At 41.2% G+C, this 19,845-nt stretch overlaps 1 pseudogene; it reads right to left on the reverse strand.

Moving 5' to 3' along the window:
- Positions 1-7,488: 7,488 nt before the first annotated feature.
- On the reverse strand, positions 7,489-19,436 carry LOC110914305 (annotated as a pseudogene).
- Positions 19,437-19,845: the final 409 nt, after the last annotated feature.

The following is a 19,845-nucleotide window of genomic DNA, read 5'->3' on the forward strand; positions in this document are numbered from 1 at the left end:
AGGGTTGTTTTTGTTTCTTGTTTATTGTAATAATGTCCCTGCATGGACATTTGTTTGAATTCTGTATCAAGTCCCTGCGTGGACTTATTTTCATTCCTGTATACCCCTGCGCAGGTAGTTTGTCTTTCTTAAGTCCCGTTTAGGGCGATTATATTCGTTTTCTTCGTAATGAAGTTTTAACTTTGGTTTTAATTGTGTATTTTATTACACCATGTTATTTCCTTTCAATTTATAATTGATCTGCCAAAGAAACTCTTAGAGGTATAACCTAGCCAAAGTATTAATTGGCTATGATGGTACAACCTTTTTAAGATAGCAAATCTCAGTTAACATCTTAAAATATGTTAACATTCCTAGCTGTGCGGTGCGAGGAACCACACAAGCTTCCAAAAGGTACTTAGACCCTTCCAAGTCACATAAAGCCAAAATGAGCAATACGAATCCTGGCTAGAAAATATCAGTGTGATGAATACACCAAGACATCCATTTGGGATGCATACTTTAAGCAAAGGTGTAAAATGACAATGAAAGTACGATTCATAAACTTCTTGTCAGCAATGAACTTGGTTCAGACCTTAAAAGATCACTGATTTTTGAGATCATTAATTAGAATCTTAACTCGTTCTTGTGACAAGCTTTTAAGCTATTTTAATGTCCTTTGAAACGAGTTTAATGATAGATAAAATGTCTTCTATGACATTGACAGTTGTGAAATTTCTATCCTTTCCCTGTCTAGTAATGTGTAGAATAACGCATTATGTAAACATTTAGTTATGTTTTGAAATGGTCTAAATGGTTTAATAATACCATGACCAATGAATCATCAATGCGATGAACTTATATGTAATTTAAATTACTATTATTGTCTATATTATAGCATTCAGAAATGGCTGGCTCCGACGAAGTAAACAGTCATCCAGCAAAGGGCAATACCAGAATTAACATTACTGGTGCAGAATTACAAGCTATGATCACCGTTGCAGTCTCTCAAGCGGTTGATGCTAAGTTTAAGGAGCCGAGTATCGTTCGGTCACAAACTCACTCTAAAACTCATTCTAAATCTCACACTCATAAGAAGAGTGAGTCAGTGCATTCGTCTAACCAGGGTAGTATACCCAAAAGACAGATAGATCTTGTGCCGACCCCTAGGTACACCAAGGGTTGTACCTACAAGTATTTTGTTTCCTGTAAACCGAGGGATTTTATAGGAGAGAAAGGGGCGATAGATTGTATGAAGTGGCTAGATGAGATGGAGACGGTGATAGACATTAGCGGCTGCGCTAAGGAAGATGTAGTTATGTTCGTCTCCCAATCTTTTAAGGGCGATGCCCTTACGTGGTGGAAGGCACTCGTATAGTCCACAGGGAAAGTCCATTTGTATAACCTTTCTTGGGAGAAGTTTGTCGATTTGGTTAAGGACACTTATTGTCCTCAACACGAAGTGGAGCGCGTGGAGACTGATTTTCTCACTCTCGTAATGAAGGATCTAGATTGTAGATCTTATGTGACCAGTTTCAACTCCATGTCCCGGTTGGTACCATATTTAGTCACCCCTGAGCCGAAGCGCATCGCGCATTTTATTGGTGGTTTGGCCCCTGAGATTAAAGGAAATGTGAAGGCTTCTAAGCCAACCACCTATAGATCTGTTGTGGATCTATCACTATCCCTCACATTGGATGTTGTGAGGAGCAGGGCGAAGAAAAATTCTGAAGAGGGGAAGAGGAAGAGAGAGGATGATCAGTCCTCTCACTCGAATAAGAAAGGAAAGGGGAACTCTGGTTCCAAAAAGGGGCAGACTGATGACAAGCCCAGATGCAAGACTTGCCATAAGAGACACTTTGGCAAGTGCAATCGGGACCCATAGGCCAAACCGTGTGGGATTTGCAAGAAGAAAGGGCAAAAGTCTGTTGAGTGCCGAAACATCAAGGATGCAACATGTTATGGTTGCAATGAAAAAGGGCATATTAAGACCAATTGCCCCAAGAATGCGAAAAAGCCTGAAGAGGCTAAGAAGAACAATGCCCGAGTGTTCCAAATGCAGGCAAGGGAAGCGGTGACTGATGATAACGTCATAACAGGTACCTTCCTCATCAATAATATTTATGCTAGAGTCTTATTTGATTCTGGTGCCGATAAGTCCTTTGTAGATCATAAGTTCTGTAAGTTACTGAATTTGCCTATTAAGACTCTAGACATAAAATATGAGGTAGAACTCGCTGATGGTACCTTAGAATCCGCCTCAACTCTTCTTGATGGATGTTCAATGTCCATCAAGAACCATTCTATTCCGCTGTCCCTCCTGCCAATGAAATTGGCTGGTTTTGATGTAGTTTTAGGCATGGATTGGTTGTCGCATAACCAAGCCCAAATTGCCTGTGATAAAAAGCTTATCATTATCAAAACCCCCTCCGGTGAATTAGTCACTATCCAAGGGGACACACAATACGGATTGCCAAGCAATGTGTCCATTCTTAAAGTATCTCAGTGTTTGAAAGGTGGATGTGTCATTTACATGGCACAAGTGACGGTGAATGATCCAAAGCCGAAGATTGAGGACATCCTAATTATTTCAGAGTATCCTGATGTCTTTCGTGACGAATTACCTGGATTACCTCCTGAGAGGCAAGTAGAATTCAGGATCGACATTCTCCCTGGATCTGCGCCTATCGCACGAGCTCCGTATCGCCTAGCGCCTACCGAAATGAAAGAGCTCAGAACTCAATTAGATGAGTTATTGGAAAAAGGTTTCATTCAACCCAGCTCTTCGCCTTGGGGAGCTCCAATTCTGTTTGTGAAAAAGAAGGATGGATCAATGCGCTTATGCATTGATTACCGTGAACTGAATAAGGTAACGATCAAGAATCGTTATCCTTTACCCAGGATCGATGACTTGTTCGATCAACTCCAAGGAGCGAGTTACTTCTCAAAGATAGATTTGAGATCTGGGTATCATCAACTTAAGGTTCGAACCGAAGACGTTCCGAAGACGGCATTCAGAACAAGATATGGACACTTCGAGTTCTTAGTGATGCCTTTTGGGCTCACTAATGCGCCTGCAGCATTCATGGACCTCATGAATAGAGTCTGCAAACCATATTTAGATAAGTTTGTCATTGTTTTTATAGATGACATACTTATCTACTCGCGTAGCCAAGTGGAGCATGAAAAGCACCTTCGATGTATTTTAGAACTACTTCGACAGGAGAAGTTATATGCCAAATTCTCTAAGTGTGAGTTTTGGCTTCGCAAAGTTCAGTTCCTTGGACATGTGGTTAGCGAACACGGTATTCAAGTGGATCCTGCCAAAGTAGAGGCTGTAATTAATTGGGAAGCGCCTAAGACCCCTACAGAAATTCGCAGCTTTCTGGGTTTAGCTGGATATTACAGAAGATTCATTGAGAACTTCTCAAGAATAGCAGCACCATTGACTTCCTTGACCCGCAAGAATGTGAAATTTATCTGGGGTCCCAAGCAGCAGGAATCCTTCGAGACCTTAAAGCAAAGATAGAGCCACGCTCCGGTTCTGTCACTACCAGAAGGAGTTGAAGACTTTGTTGTTTATTGTGATGCTTCACCCACTGGCATGGGGTGTGTACTTATGCAGAGAGGCAATGTAATTGCCTATGCATCACGACAGCTTAAGGTGCATGAAAAGAACTACACCACTCACGATTTGGAATTGGGTGCTGTGGTATTCGCACTAAAACTGTGGAGTGATCGGAGTGTCGCGCTCCGGTCAAAGATAATATTTATATACCCTAATTACCCTTAACAAATAGCTAGTGGTAGTGAGGGGTCGAACCACGAAGAGTATGTGGTTTGCGAATGGACTTTGAATGAAATGTAGAAAATGTCACTTTTATGAAGCTTGCTAAGATATGTTTTTGTGTTTTTTTTTTGTTTGATTGGAAGATGTGAATTATAACTACTAAAAACAAGCAATTGCAATAATGTAATTAAAAGTTTTGACAAGATAGAGAAAACAAGGTTTTCACCCGGTTCGGTTATTGCAATCCTAGGGTTCTTACAAGTTTTAGATTGAATTCACTTGAATATGTTATTAACGGATTTCTATCATCAAAGCTTAGGTGCCAATTGTTATCAACGCATACACGGACCACAATGCACTTCGTTACTTCGGACAAGTAAAACCTTTTGAATGACAAGGCATAATTGCACAAACTTATTTTGCAAAGTCAAATTTCATAACTCACTCGACAATTCACAAATATAATTCAAATGCAAGACAATTGTCAATCAATTCAAATACAAGTCAAGTTGTCACAAAACCAAACTAAATCATTGTTCAAACCCTAGACTCACAATAACCTACACCGGGGTAAAACCTCCAAGAAATTAGCCAAGCATGATCGAAGAAACTTGATCACCGGATGTTGGAAGCATGAATTGGATCATTGTGAAGCTTGAAGATGGATTGATGGATGAGGATTAGGGTTTTAGGTGAGCGATTATGGTGGATGGATGAATGGTGTGGTGAATTGATGGAAGGATGGAACTAGGGTTTGGAATCAAGAAGATGATAGTACTTTCGTTCTTGATTCGGGATGTAGGATGGATGGTAGATGGAATAGAGATGAAGTGGGGATGAAAGATAGGTGAATAATGGCTCCAAGAATGTTTTTCAAACTCCCAACAATGTGTAACTCCCGTCTTGAATGAGTTTGGACCAATCACCATCGAGCTAAAACCCCAAATAACAAAACTTCGCGTTTCAGGATTTGAAAGGCCGTCGCCGACGGCCCTCAACCCGTCGGCGACGGGTCCTGGTTTGGTCTCATTTCTCCGACGGCCTAAGTACCTGGATACGGGCAAACTGTGCCTACGGGCATTTCCTGATGGCGTCGCCGACGGCTTGGGGCCCGTCGGCGACGGGTTCTCGATTCTTCATTTTCAGATTTTCCTTGTTTCGCTCCCGTGTGATCCGTACTGCGTTCCGATGCTCCGGTTAGCGAGCCGGTGACCCGTAAAGCTCCCGAAAAGCTCCTTAAACTCCATCAAACCTGCAAAACACATTCTTGATTAAAAGCAGGCTATTCGAAACTAAAACTTACGTAAAAACGTTAAGTTAAACAATGACAAGCACCGGTTTACAACCACGTATCACATCCCCACACTTGTCTTTTGCTTGCCCTCAAGCAAATCTGCTTTTTACTTTCACGTGGGTCGAACAACAAATGCACATCCCATTCCCGAGACAGAAGTTAAGGTCTATCGTCATGCAAAAGTTCAAACTCTTTACACATTTCACATATTTACCGGTTAAGTGAATAATCACTTATAATGATGGTTATCCAAGATTAACCCGCCCGTAAAACTAATAAATCATGCATATCCCTCACAATGTGCTCTCCACTCGGCTTAAAATTTTGCTAATATGTTTAATGTATTAGCATTTCAACAATTAATCGCTCAAAACCGATTAGAACACGTACCCGCATAAGCTTGCAACTCAATCATTCTCCACTATCGAACACAAATACTAAGCACAAGTCAAAAGGTCTTTAAAGGGTTGTAACGGGGCTAGGCGAAGGGTAGGGAATAGGACATTTTAAAGTGGCTATGGTGATAAAAAATTCGATTTTTATTACAAAAGACTATCCTAAACAAAAGTACTATAATCATCACTACAAGGCAACAACTTAAGCCTTTTATTCAATAACTACTAACACTTCTTTTTGTGTTTTTCTCAAAGTTTTTTTTTTATTTTTTTTAACGAATCATAACAACTATACAAACTTAAGCTCCTATAATCGAATTTTCATCACACGGGTTTAAAAAGAAAAGGTTTAAGGTTTATGGACTATAGGGTGGTCAAACGAAAGGTTTAGGCTCAAAATGGGCTACTAAGGAATTTGTTCGGGTAAGGATAGAAAAATGGTTTAAAGAGAAAAAGGTTTACCTAATGCCTTAATCATTCTCGTGCTTGTATTTGGTCTATAGTCTCAAACGTATCAAAAGTTGCAAGTTCTACAATACGCGACTAATGGTCCACTCAAACAAAGAAACATGTGAATGTAAATCTATGATATATAAGTGGCTCAAACCTCACGTATAAGGGTATGATATGTGATATGCATACATTACTAGCTCCTTAGGCGAATTATTCCCAAATAACCACCCACTAAATACCCGTTATGCTTATTAATTTGAACTTGATCATGACAAAAGACCAAATGGGTTGTGACATCCCTCGTTGACTTGGTTACTTGTGCTTTTGAGATTGCTTTGAAAACAAGACATTTTGAAAATTTTTTTGAAATTTTCCCCCATCCCCACACTTGAGGTAAACATTGTCCTCAATGTGTAGTGTTTAAATGAATGGGTCAAAATCGAAAATTTTTATTACTCCCCCATCCCCACACTTGAGGTACATATTGTCCTCAATGTGTAAGAACTAGAGTTTTTAAAAACGCACAAGGGATGTGACACGGCTAACCTCCCCAAAATTACACCCCGGGAAATAAAATACAATTTACAATCCACTTATTTGCTAACTAAAAATCAAAGATAAAAAGAAACGTATGCACCTGGTTTTTTTTTTCGATAGTTCCTCGTGTGCTCTTCATCTTTTCAATAAAGCGGTCGTCTCACGAACATAATGTACCTACAAATCTTAACCCTTGTGTAGAAGCATGCTTCTCACAACCATCAAAATTTGTTAGTTACCTAGTTCTACCACTTTTATGAAATTGTTACCAAGCCATACATTATTTTACTTTTGACTTTATGTGGAAAATATTTTACAACAACAATAAACCTAACTCACTTTCGTAGGAATCACGACGGCATTTAGCATATGCACGCAAGCCCTTTAAACCTCCCGATAGCTCGGGAGGACGAGTCGGTCTCGTGAGGGTTATATAGGGAACACACCCACAAAGTTCATTTAACTAGACATAAATTAAATAAAAACAAAAAGAAATAACGGAATATAATATACAACAACAACAACATAAAACATACCATACCTCTACCGCTGATATCGCTCGTTTGGATCCATGGGCGGGTTGGGTTGGTATGGATAACCAGTGAGGGCCTCGAACATCTCCCTATAGTTATCTAAGGGGCTTTGCTCCCCTTGGGGCGGTGGTTGGTACGGGATTGGAACGAAGCTAGACCCTACCGCTTCGGGCCAATGCGAAGTCGGGTCGGATGGGCCTTGAGGATAGGGAAGATCGGAGTAATTTGTCCACCCCGAGTGCTCGGCGTAGGGGAGGCCGGCTTGGTAGTCTCTATGGTGTCGCTCCTGATCATGCAACACTTTGGCGTTATTAAGCGCCATCTGTTGAGAGACGTACATGGCACTCCAACGGCGGCGGTTCAATTCTTCTTCTTGTTGTCGACGCGCCGATTCCGCTTCTTCCCATGCCCGCCTTCGGGCTGCCTCATCCTCTTGCATCTTTGCTAACTGTTCCATGTGAGATCTTTGCATGGCTTGGAACAGTTCTTGTTCTTCTATAAACTTGTTCATTCTTTCACATTGGGCTTCTTGAGCCGCCCAATATTCTTGCATTGCAGATCCGTGAGACCCCTGCCAAGCTTCTCTCCTTTGATTGTATTCCCGTCCTTCACCGATACATGCGGAGACATTGTCATATATCTCCTGTTACCCCCGATCAAAATTTTTATAGGAGGGCACCCGCCTCCTGGTCACAAAACCTGCCACCTCTGCGTTAATCTCCCTATGTGGCCGCATATATCGTTGCCTCGGCCTTTGTGCACCGGAGGGTTCAGCTTCCTCCTCTTCTTCACCCATTTCCACGTCTTCTTCCTGCACGGGTGGTGCCCCAGAAGTATGGACCTCATACTTGTTCCCCAACTCATCGGTCACAACATACTTATTTCCCGAGAACTTGACCTCTATCTTCCAATTTTTCTTCATGTAAGCCACGTTAAATTCCTCCACTGGCTTAGAGACCCATAGTGCTTCCAAGGGTAAGCAATTTTGTTGCACAATCATGGCGCTAATGAGGCGTGCATACGGAATAAACCGCCTCTGGGACGACTCCCGGGTAGCCCATGTGTTCATCATTACTATGTGCCTCCACGACAGTGTTGGGGTCCCATACAGTAAAGCATGCACTACCCTGCAATCACTTACTCTCACTCCCCCGCGATCACCAAACCTTGCCAATATGTTCTCAACCGAGATCCCCTGCAAAATCTTTCCCTCAAGTGACATATGCTTCCGTTTCATGTCACCCCCTGGGTGGGTCGGCAAGATAACCTCTATCAACTGCTCACCGTCATTGATGTTCAAATGATTATCCAAAAACTGCTCGATGGTGGGGTAGTCATATGCTTGTGCTCCCAAAGAGTCAAAACGAGCAATACGATTCATAGTTTCAAAAGACATCGTCATGATTCCTCGAGTTGTCTTCCCCACTAACTTCCACTGTGAAGGGGATTCATTCTTGTTGACAAGCCTCAAGGTGGACAACCATTCACATACTTCCGACAAGTAAATCCTGGAAGTATTGTCTTCACACCAATCCAAAACACTCTCCCATCCTAACCTCTCAAACATTTGTACAATCCCGATGTTCCGGAATTCTTCTACATTCACGGTCCGTTCACATATCACTCTTGTTGGAACCGACGTGTTCACCCCATTCACCATCTTCCACTTCCACAACTTAGCTTCTAACTTTCTATCTTGATAGCTCGACAACTGTTTGTTCTTCTCGTCATCCCAAATTCTAGCACTTTGGCTATCCCTGAACTTTGCCCATTCCCAATCTTGTCGGTATAATCTTGCATCATTTTCCTCAACAGAGCTCAGTTGCTCCCACTTCTTCGGTATTAAACCGGAAGAAGACCCAATCCCGGATGATGAAGCTTGACCGGTAGTCTTTTGTCTCTTGCTTCCCGCCATGACTACAATCACAAACAAGCAAAACATCAATATAGATTCAACCTTCATTAACTCCCAAACTTTGAACATGAGGTATGATGTTGACAATTTAATTAACAAGTATATGCAAAATCGCCTCTTTAAACTTCCAAAGTCGCTCACTTTATCATAAACTTATTAATCTTTTGTTAATCTTACAATCTCTTATAATTTCAACAAAAGTCAACATCATCTTCATGTTCAATCATGTTCATAACAGTGTAATCACTTCACTATGGTTATGACATACTCAAATTCCATTCAAAACAACTAATCTTGCTCAAAATCATGCTAGCACAACATACATTGTCTAAACAACCTACTCTTAAACCAAAAAGTTTAAAATTTCGGAAGAAAAACACTAATATATAAAAATCAAGCATAAATTTAAGAAGAATCCATACCTTTGATGTTGTTAGACAAGAAGAACTAAGGAAAGATGGCAAACAAGCAATTTGATGAACACCCTTTCCAAAAACCCTAAAGAACACGCTCAGAAATCTCACACAATAGCAAGAATTGATGAAAACCGTGTTGGGGGTTTTGTTCGTCTTGAAAAATTACCCAAGATGGATCCAAAAATCAGTGGATTTGGTGGAGAATTGAGAGAGTTATGGTAGCTTGAAGGTTTAGGGTTCTTGAGGTGAGATGAAGAAGATGAAGGGAATAGGTGATGTTAGGAGAGAGAAGCAGAGGTTTTTTTGTGGTGAAAAGTGAGGTGAGGTGATTGGGGACCGAATTTGTGGGTAATAATGTGTTTAGATGATGTTTGGTTAGGTGAGGATGGGTTTTAAATCGTTTTGTACATGCTGGGAGCGAATCTGCGTCGGAAGGAAATGGGGGACCCGTCGCCGACGGCCAAGACCCCGTCGCCGACGGGTAGTGGAATTCTCTTCTTTGGCCGACGGGCTAATCGTCTGTCTACGGTTAAAACTCACCCGACGGGTCATTAGAGACTCCGTCGTCGACGGCCACCACCCCGTCGCCGACGGGTATTGGGTCTTTTTTTTTTTGTGGAAAATAGGAGGAAAATTATGATTGTTTAATAAAAGGACTATGTACATTAAAAATTCCTAAAAATTATTAAAAATGTTTTTGTGATTTTTTTATAAGTTAAAATTTTTCAAAACGGAAATCGTTAATGGCCCTACCACCCCCCAAAAATTCGTGTATTGTCCTCAATACACATAAACAAGTCTAAAAACATACCTTGTATCTTCATAACCCGTTCGTAGTGTCTAGACTTCACACAATCAAGAAGGATTAGTAGGAATTGAAACGATAATCCGGGAAGCACGCAAACAATTAAACAAGTATACATAACTTTACAAAAAGTGTTACCGGTCCTTTTACTTCACCTCATATGTTGGCACGCTTACCAAGAAACATACCAACTTCACATTTGCGTCCTTTTTCTCTTCGTTACCATCAAGGAATGGTTTAAGGCGGTGCCCGTTAACCGTTTGCTTCGACCCGTCCTTCGGGTCCTTGATTGTAACATCTCCAAGCTTTCCGACCCGTGTAATCACATACGGGCCCATCCACTTGCTCTTGAGCTTTCCGGGGAAGTATTTAAGCCTCGAATTGTAGAGCCAAACCTTTTGACCCACTTCAAACTCCTTTGGCTTCAACTTCGCGTCATGTGCCCTCTTATGTCATCCTTGTACTTTGAGGCACACTCGTACGCTTCTTCCCTAAGCTCCTCCAATTCACAAAGCTTTAACTTTCGCTCCTTTCCTGCATCGTCATATTTCATGTTGACCTCTTTTATAGCCCACCAAGCACGATGCACAAGCTCAACCGGTAAATGGCAATTTCGCCCATAAACTAAGCGATAGGGAGTGGTTCCAATAGGTGTTTTATGAGCCGTTCTATAAGCCCATAAGGCATCATTCAACTTTGTTGACCAATCCTTTCGGTCGGGTCGAACGGTCTTTTGCAAAATTTCTTTTATTTGCCTATTGGAGACCTCAACTTGACCGCTTGTTTGTGGGTGGTAGGGAGTAGCAATTCGATGGTCAACACCATACCGTTTCAAGAGTTTGCCAAAATTAAAGTTCTTGAAATGAGATCCCCCATCACTAATGATCACCCGGGGAACCCCAAATCTAGAAATTATATTCGTTTGAACAAAATTGCAAACAACGGTGTGGTCATTCGTTTTGGTGGCAATCGCTTCGACCCATTTGGATACATAATCAACCGCCACCAAAATGTATAAATTGCCATGCGAATTAGGGAATGGGCCCATGAAATCGATCCCCCATACATCAAAAATATCTACAATAAGGATCGGTTGCATGGGCATTTCATCCCTTTTTGATATACTCCCTAACTTTTGACACTCAACACAATTTTTAGCGAAATTAAAAGCATCCTTAAAAATAGTCGGCCAATAAAGGCCACTATTGAGCACTTTGTGCCCGGTTTTGTGACCACTGAAATGGCCCCCACAAGCAAATGAATGCATGTGCATCAAAACGCTAGGAATCTCCTCGTCGGGTATGCAACTTCGAACGACTTGATCCGGACAAAACTTGAATAAGTCGGGTTCTTCCAACGTGTAATACTTGATTTGAGATAGGAAGTGCAACCTCTTCCTTCTATCCCAATGAGCCGGCAAGTCACCTGTAACCAAATAGTTGACAATATTAGCATACCATGGTAATATTCCAACTTTTAAAATTTGCTCATCTGGAAAAGTCTCATTGATTTCTTCACGGGAAGAATCCTCCACACTCAACCGAGACAAATGGTCCGCGACCACATTCTCGCTCCCTTTCTTATCTCGAATCTCTAGGTCAAACTCTTGTAGCAAGAGAACCCATCGGATTAGCCTCGGCTTCGCATCCTTCTTGTCCATGAGATACCTAACTGCAGAATGGTCAGAATAAACAATGACCTTAGTACCCCATATGTAAGCACGAAACTTATCCAACGCATATACCACCGCAAGTAGCTCTTTCTCGGTAGTTGTGTAATTCAATTGTGCATCCGAGAGAGTCTTACTTGCGTAGTAAATGGCAACCGGATTCTTGTCTACCCTTTGACCCAACACGGCCCCCACCGCATAATCACTTGCATCACACATAATTTCGAATGGTAACGACCAATTCGGTGATTGCAAGATTGGGGCCTCAACCAACTTTTGTTTCAACACATTAAAGGCATTTTGACAATCTTGGTTAAATTCAAACGGTTGATCTTTTAGCAATAATTTACATAGGGGTTTGGTTATATCACTAAACCCTTTTATAAATCTTCTATAAAACCCCGCGTGACCCAAAAACGATCTAATACCCTTAACATTCGTGGGATAAGGTAAAGTAGAAATAACTTGCACTTTTGCACGGTCAACCTCTATCCCACGACTCGACACTACATGCCCCAACACAATCCCTTCTTGAACCATGAAATGGCTCTTTTCCCAACTCAAAACAAGATTTTTCTCAACACATCTTTTCAAAACTTTTTCGAGTTGGTCAAGGCATGTATCAAATGATGACCCAAATATTGAGAAATCATCCATGAAGATTTCCAAAGACTCCCCCACCATATCTGAAAAGATACTCATCATACACCTTTGAAAGGTGGCGGGGGCATTACAAAGTCCAAATGGCATTCGCCTAAATGCGAAAGTACCATATGGGCAAGTAAAAGTGGTCTTTGCTTGGTCTTCCGGATGTATAGCAATTTGATTGTATCCGGAATAACCATCCAGAAAACAATAAAATTTTTGTCCGGCCAATTTCTCAACTATTTGGTCAATAAATGGCAAAGGGAAATGGTCTTTGGAAGTTGCAGCATTCAACTTCCTATAATCAATACAAATACGCCACCCGGTTACCGGCCGAGTGGCGACCTCTTCACCTGCGTCATTTGTGACGACCTGAATACCCGCCTTTTTTGGAACTGTTTGTGTCGGGCTCACCCATTGGCTATCTGAGATAGGGTATATAATACCCGCATCTAGCCACTTCAATACTTCCTTCTTCACCACTTCTCGCATACTCGGATTTAGTCTCCGTTGTGTGTCGCGAGAAGGATTCATACCGTCTTCCCTGATGATCTTGTGCATCACCACCGAGGGACTAATTCCGTTCAAATCCGCAATGGTCCACCCGATAGCGGCTCTATGGGTGACCAATATCTTCATCAACTTCTCTTCTTGCTCCCCGGTTAAATTGGATGCAATAATGACCGGGAGCGTGCTACCTTCACCCACATAAGCATATTTAAGATGCTTGGGTAGCACCTTCAACTCTAATGCCGGAGGTTCTTCCAATGACGGCTTCAACTTCGTGTCTATGCTTTCTGGAAGACTTTCCACTTGATGTGTCCAAGTGGGTCTTCCTTCTTTTGCCGCCATAACCTCCAACTCTTTCATCTCTTCATCCATGCTACGATTTGTTTCTCCTTGCAACCTGTCAAACATGAAACACTCCTCTATTGTGTTTTCCCCTTCGACACTAGTGTCACATAGAGGTATACACTCGTCAACGATGTCCGCCATGTAACATTCATCGCCAACTAGAGGATCCGTTAATCCTGAAAAGACATTTAACCGCAACCGACGGTTACCAAAAGTCATGTCGACCGTGCCCGATTTGCAATTTATTTGGGCATTCGATGTTGCCAAAAATGGTCGACCTAGGATCACCGTTGGTTGCTTGGTTCGGTCCAAAGAAACATAATCTAACACAAGAAAGTCCACCGGATAGTAAAAGTCCTCGACCTTGACTATTACATCCGTGACTATCCCACGGGGTAGTTTAGGGGTCAAGTCGGCTAACACCACGGTGGTGTTTGACACTTGAAGTGGACCAAAATCATATTGGTAATATAAACTACCCGGCAAGATACTCACACTCGCCCCAAGATCCAAAAGTGCCCTTGTCATTTTAAATTCACCAACTTGTATTGAAATAATGGGCGCCCCCGGATCTTGAAGTTTTGGTGGAAGTGCACCCGAAAGAATTGAACTCACATTTTCGGTTAAATCAAGTTTCTTAGGAAACTTGTGAGTTCTCTTTTGGGTACATAAATCTTTCAAGTATTTAGCATATGAAGGAATTTGTTTGATAGCATCTAAGAGTGGTAAGTTAATTTTAACTTGTTTAAAAATTTCCCACATCTCTTCTTGATGTGGGCCTCTTTTGTTTACCACTTTCTTAGATGGTCCCAAAAGAGCTTCGGGAAAAGGGGCGGTATTACCCTCCACACCCTTGTCCTTAGCCTTTGGGATGGGAACGGTCGCAACGGGTGTATCTTTATTAAATTTTAAATCATTTTTATTTTGACCCGTTTGACCGTTATTCTCTTCATCATCACTCGCATCTTCCACCACCCCTTCAACAAACTTGGGTGGTGGTGGCTCAACACCGTTATCTATCACTCGACCACTACGTAAAGAAATTCTATTTATAGGTACCTCACGTGTGTTTTTCGAGCTCGACCCTTGATGCTTAGGGTTCACCGTGGTGTCGCTTGGAAGTCCTCCTCCACTTCCGCGAATTTGAGCCATCTCTTGAGCAAGTTGCCCCACTTGCTTCTCCAACGCCTTATGGGATTTATCTCGTACCTCAAACTCTTTCTTCATCTCTTGATTTGAATGATTGATAGCATTCATAATAGCATCAAATTTTGAATTTATCGAGTCATCACCTTGAGAGTTTGAAGCACTACTCCCATTTCCGCCTTGGTTGTAACCTCGTTGATAATTACCTTCACGGTTTTGATACCCTTGGTTACCCCCATGATTGTAATTCCTTTGGTAACCCCCTTGGTTACCACCTTGATGATTATTGTACGAAGACCCACCTTGACCTCCTTGGTTACCCGATTGAAAATTCGGGTTCATTTGGTTTGAAGCATTACCATACCGGAAATTAGGGTGATTTCTCAAGCCCGGATGGTAAGTGTTGGAGTTCATATCATATTGCTTTCGGTCCCCATACACTTGATTAACTTCTTCGGTGTAGTCATTCGCCCCCGTTGGACATTGTTCCGTCGCATGCCCAATATCCCCACATTCTTCACAAACCGCAAATTGAACCGCATTCACCTCTTTCTTCTTTTTCAATTGAGCTATTTCCCATTCTAAGGTGGAAATCCGATCCTTGGAATCGAGATCGGGAAGTGACCGGGAAACCGGATGCCTTTTGGCTCTATCGGCCGATTCTTTTTCTTTGGATCGTTTGCTCATCCTCTCCAAAAATTCCCAATCGTCATCCTCATGATTGCTCAAGAGTGTACCATTGCTTGTCGTCTCAAGCCGATTCCAAGTTGCATCATCCAACCCCCGTACGAAGCATTTCACCAATTCCCATTTTTCTATTTGATGATGTGGGCATCTCCTCATGAGTTCTTTGAACCGGGTGAATGCTTCATGTAAAGGCTCACTCGAAAGTTGACGAAATGACCGAATTTCATCTCTAGCATCGTCAGTCTTGGCCATGGAATAGTATTCATCCAAAAACGCTTGTTGCATTTGTTCCCAAGTTCGAATACTATTGGCCGGAAGTGTGAGGAACCACTGTTTTGCTTTATCTTTCAATGAAAATTGAAATAGCCGAAGCTTCACTTCCTCTAGTGCGAAATTGTGCCCTCCAATAGTATCACAAATAGACGAGAACTCCGTTAAATGAGTGTACGGCTCATCATTGGACCTCCCGTTGAAATGAGGAAGAATGTTGATGTAATGCGGCTTACAATCAAACATCCTCCTTTCGCATACTATCAGAGAATTGTTCTCGGTCACTATCGGTCGGAAACGGTCATTTACTCCCCGTGGAGGTTGTTGACGACGTTGTGGCCCATTAACTTCTTGATCGACCGGTCTTCGATTATCCCGTCTTCCACCCCTTCGATCCTCTCTTAGATTATCCCTCGGGTTACCACCTCCCACAAAACGAGGAATCCGGTTAGGGTTTACATTGTTGTTGTTATTATTGTTGTTGTAAAACCCTTCATTCCGGTTCCGTTGGTTATTGTTTTGTGGTTGACGGTTGTTCCCATTGTAAGTCCCGTTTAACCGGATCTTTCAATGATATCAAACAACACCAAGATTGTGCGGAATCCAAACTTGATGTGATTCAAGAATAAATCAAAAAATATGAGAATACGAACCGAACACGAAGAACATACCGAATCACTTTCAACACTTGCACACGATTCTATTACTTGAAAAGCAAAACCGTCTAGTACAAGTGCTCACAACCTAAATCGCCTCCTCCTCTAGCTTCTCTAGAACTTGTGTAACTTGGAGGTTCCCAAAGGTTTAAACCCTAAAACAAGTTGTAAACTTGTTTATATACTAACTTAAGCCCAAGTCCCTACATGGGCTCCCCTTGGGCCTGCTTGGCCCACATGGCCTAAAGCTTGGCCCAAGTGACCTATAAAGGTCCAAAACCTAATATAAACTAACCCGGTAAAGCCCAGTTCGTAACCATAGCCCATTGTGCTAATTTGATGCGTCAGTCTCACACTTTAGGGCCTAACAGTCTCCCCCTAGACTGATGCCATCAAATTGTCTTCATAACTTGAATTCAGCAACGTCTTCAATAAAATCTATGGTTGACACTATGCTGCAGATGTTGTGGAAATTCTTGACTTCTGAACTCTCAGCACTGGGTCTCTTTCTTCAGATTTTGTGGTTAGCTTCATATCAGGATCACGATCAGTATTTGCTTGAAAATCTTGTCAAAAAGAATGTGAGAGGAGGATTCTCAGCAGCTCTTTTCTTCTTCAGTCTTTGTCTTTCAAGCAGGTTCACGGTACTTCTTCAAATATACTTTCACTGTCAGATGGCGTCTCGTATCCGGTTCTTCTGACTCAGGTACATCTTGTTGTTGTGATGCTTTGGGCTTCTTCAGCAACTAACAGCATCTCAGTCTTCATCAACCCCTGTTCTTGATTGAAATCAAGTTCTGCACATGCTCACAAACTCATAAGCAAACATTTCTTATGCAACAGGGAGAGTACCACATGAACACTAGGTACATGAAATTTCACAATTTAAATTCTTTCAACTTTTGATGATCAGTCAAATCTTCAAGAACGGTTACATTTTTAATTTTTAAGAGAAACAAATAAACACACTATTTTTGGATTTTTTGAATTTTTTCTATTTTTTTTTAATTTTTAATTTTTAAGAACTAAAACAAATAAAAACTCAAAATATAAACAACTACCATAATATACAATTACAATTACAAATGGGATCAAAATTCGTTCTCAGGCAGACTAAGGAACACTTTTCAGTACGAGCCTAATCAAACTGGTCTATGCGATTGCCAATATGTTTGTCCACTTAAACTTTAACGCTCAACTTTCAATTCTTTAACTTCGTGATATGCTTAAGGTAATATTATACTATTATACCCGTGTGTCCCATTCCAAGGCATACCCCCGCGATCAAGGTAAGCACAACGATTCATCGTAGCAGGTGAGTATACTGATGTCATCCTTTAAGATATCCTGACTGTGTCTAGGTCTGCATATAATCTGTTTTATCATGTTTTGATTTCTTAACAATGAACACCCAAATAAATACTAATCAAATCCTAGAAATATAAACAGCACACTCTATCATGCAAGTATCTTCCCTACCACATATTTCACAAGTCCAATCCAGATTTCTGAAATCTTAACTGGGAATAGGTTGAGAAGAGAACAGAATAGATCTTAAGCAGAGATGGTATAATATACAGATCAAATGAGTTTTTCTCAATTTGATATAGGTTTCTTGGGGTTTCTTTTGGGCACTTGAGGGCCTCTTTCGGGTGTATTAGATCTATAGCGCGACAACGTACAGCTAGGTCAGCATGTATCTGGATGCAGCAGAAGCTGTCGTTGCCTAGCACCTCCAGGTCAGCATATATCTGGATGCAGCAGAGGAGGTACACGACTTTTTCAGAGAAGATTTCAGAATCAGATCAAAATTGTGTGTATCGGGACAACATACAGACATTCAAATAGAAATGAGCTAATTCCAAGTGACTTTCTTTCCTGGGGTCATGTACAATTTTAGTTCTAAGCAGAAGAACAGCCAAGAGATCCCCGGATGATTCAACAATATAAAGACCCGAAACCTCAGATGTTGGCTATCTATCAACGCAAGATTTAAGACCATAAAATCATACGCCGTTGGTATGTTACCCACATGGTACATAGTTCGTTATGTTTATATCACTTAGTATCTTTTATCATTTTGAGCGTCAAGCCTATCGACATATCGCAGTAAATCCTAGTCTTTTCAGCTATGACACCTTACATGTGTTAGTCAAACCCTTTAACACGAACATTTATTTCACTTCCATATCATGCAATCTTTCTTTTTGGCTTTTTCATTTTTCTAATGTTTTTGTATTTTTCTCATTTTCTCCCCCTAAACACTATATATGTCTCTCTCTCCCCCTAAATTTGTGCATAAATCTTGTATTTTTGCGCAAATTTACCATTTACAAGAGAAAGGACACTTCATATACAAGGTTATAAACTAAGAAAAAGAGAAAATATTTTTGTTTAACCGTTCTGTCATCAGATTGAAGACTAATCAAATTCAAATCAAAGTACTGAATTTAAACGATACCTTTTGCTGATCGTTTCATCATTCTCTAATCTCCTCCAAAGGAAACATATCACCTGTAAAAAAAATTTGAACTTTCTGCAACAGTGAAATGTTACCCGTTTTTATCTCTGGAACAACCGCTATCAACATTCCAGAGATTGTCAACAGCTCCTCCTTGGTTGTTCCTGAAAATTAAGGAGATTAGTAAGACATTGGTACCCAGGCCATCGTGGTCCTGGGTTTACCTGAAGCATCAAAATAAGACACTTCTTTCAAACACAAGTCCCCTTTAATTTCAAGGATTGGAGACATTGCTGCTTTGGATTTGGGTTTCCAAATCTGTTTCGGTTTAACAAACGTATTTGTTGCCTTCGGTTGTGCAACTTTAGCTGTTTCAGTTTTAGAAAGATGTTTTTGTTCTTGAAAAGCTTTGCGTTTGTTTTTGGCAGCGTTCCAATCCCCATCAGAAGGTTTAACCTTGGGATTCACATTCTTCATTGCCTTAGGTGAAGATACCTTCATCGGCTTAGAATGGTAGTTATCCTTTGGTGTAACCCTCCGATTTTGCATATAATATGGTACGTAGGGACGATGTGTGCAATTTCTTGCAATGTGACCAGCAATGCCGCAATTGAAGCATGTTTGTCTCTTTACGTAGAAGGCATTCTGATCAGCTCGTGTAGCTCTTGCAGGCCCTGAAGGATGAACCGGTCCTTTCTGTGCTTGTTTTTGTTGCACATTTCCAGCAGACGAAGATGAATTTGGATGCCTATACTTGTCGTTTGCCGGGGCCTTCTGTGGTGGAGATTTCTTTTTATTCTTCTTGTTTTGATGAGACTGCAAGTCTTGTTCAGAAATCTCACCAGTCTTTCCAAAAGCTTTGTTAGCACAGTCAAATGCATATTTTTCACATTTGCCATTACTGACTGGCTTAACAAAAGCATTTCTCATATCATGGGCCTTTTGAGGACTATTGCTGCCCGTTGAGGACTATGGAGAGCCTGCTTGTCTTTGATGTTTAGGCTTCTTCTTTCCGCGTCCTTTACCTGCTCGCTTCGGCTCTTGTTGCTTGATCTGAACCTTTTCATCACTAACCGAAGGTTCAGATTGTTCAGCTTGTGCACTTGGAGCCTTGTTCACATTAGTCTTCTCTTCATCCTTTATGTCCTCAACTTTGACAGAATCGGAGAGTTCTGGTTTGTTGGATGAAATACCAGAAACTGTAGCAGAAACTTCAGCTGAAACCTTTGACGAATTTTCAGCACGAGTCGGTTCTGCACATGACATCCTTGAGCTGAATTCACTAGAATTAACTGATTCCAATTTCTCAGAATCAGTTGCTTCAGATGAATCACATTTG

The sequence above is a fragment of the Helianthus annuus genome, chromosome 15 (genome assembly GCF_002127325.2).
Source record: "Helianthus annuus cultivar XRQ/B chromosome 15, HanXRQr2.0-SUNRISE, whole genome shotgun sequence".
NCBI classification, from domain to species: Eukaryota; Viridiplantae; Streptophyta; class Magnoliopsida; order Asterales; family Asteraceae; genus Helianthus; species Helianthus annuus.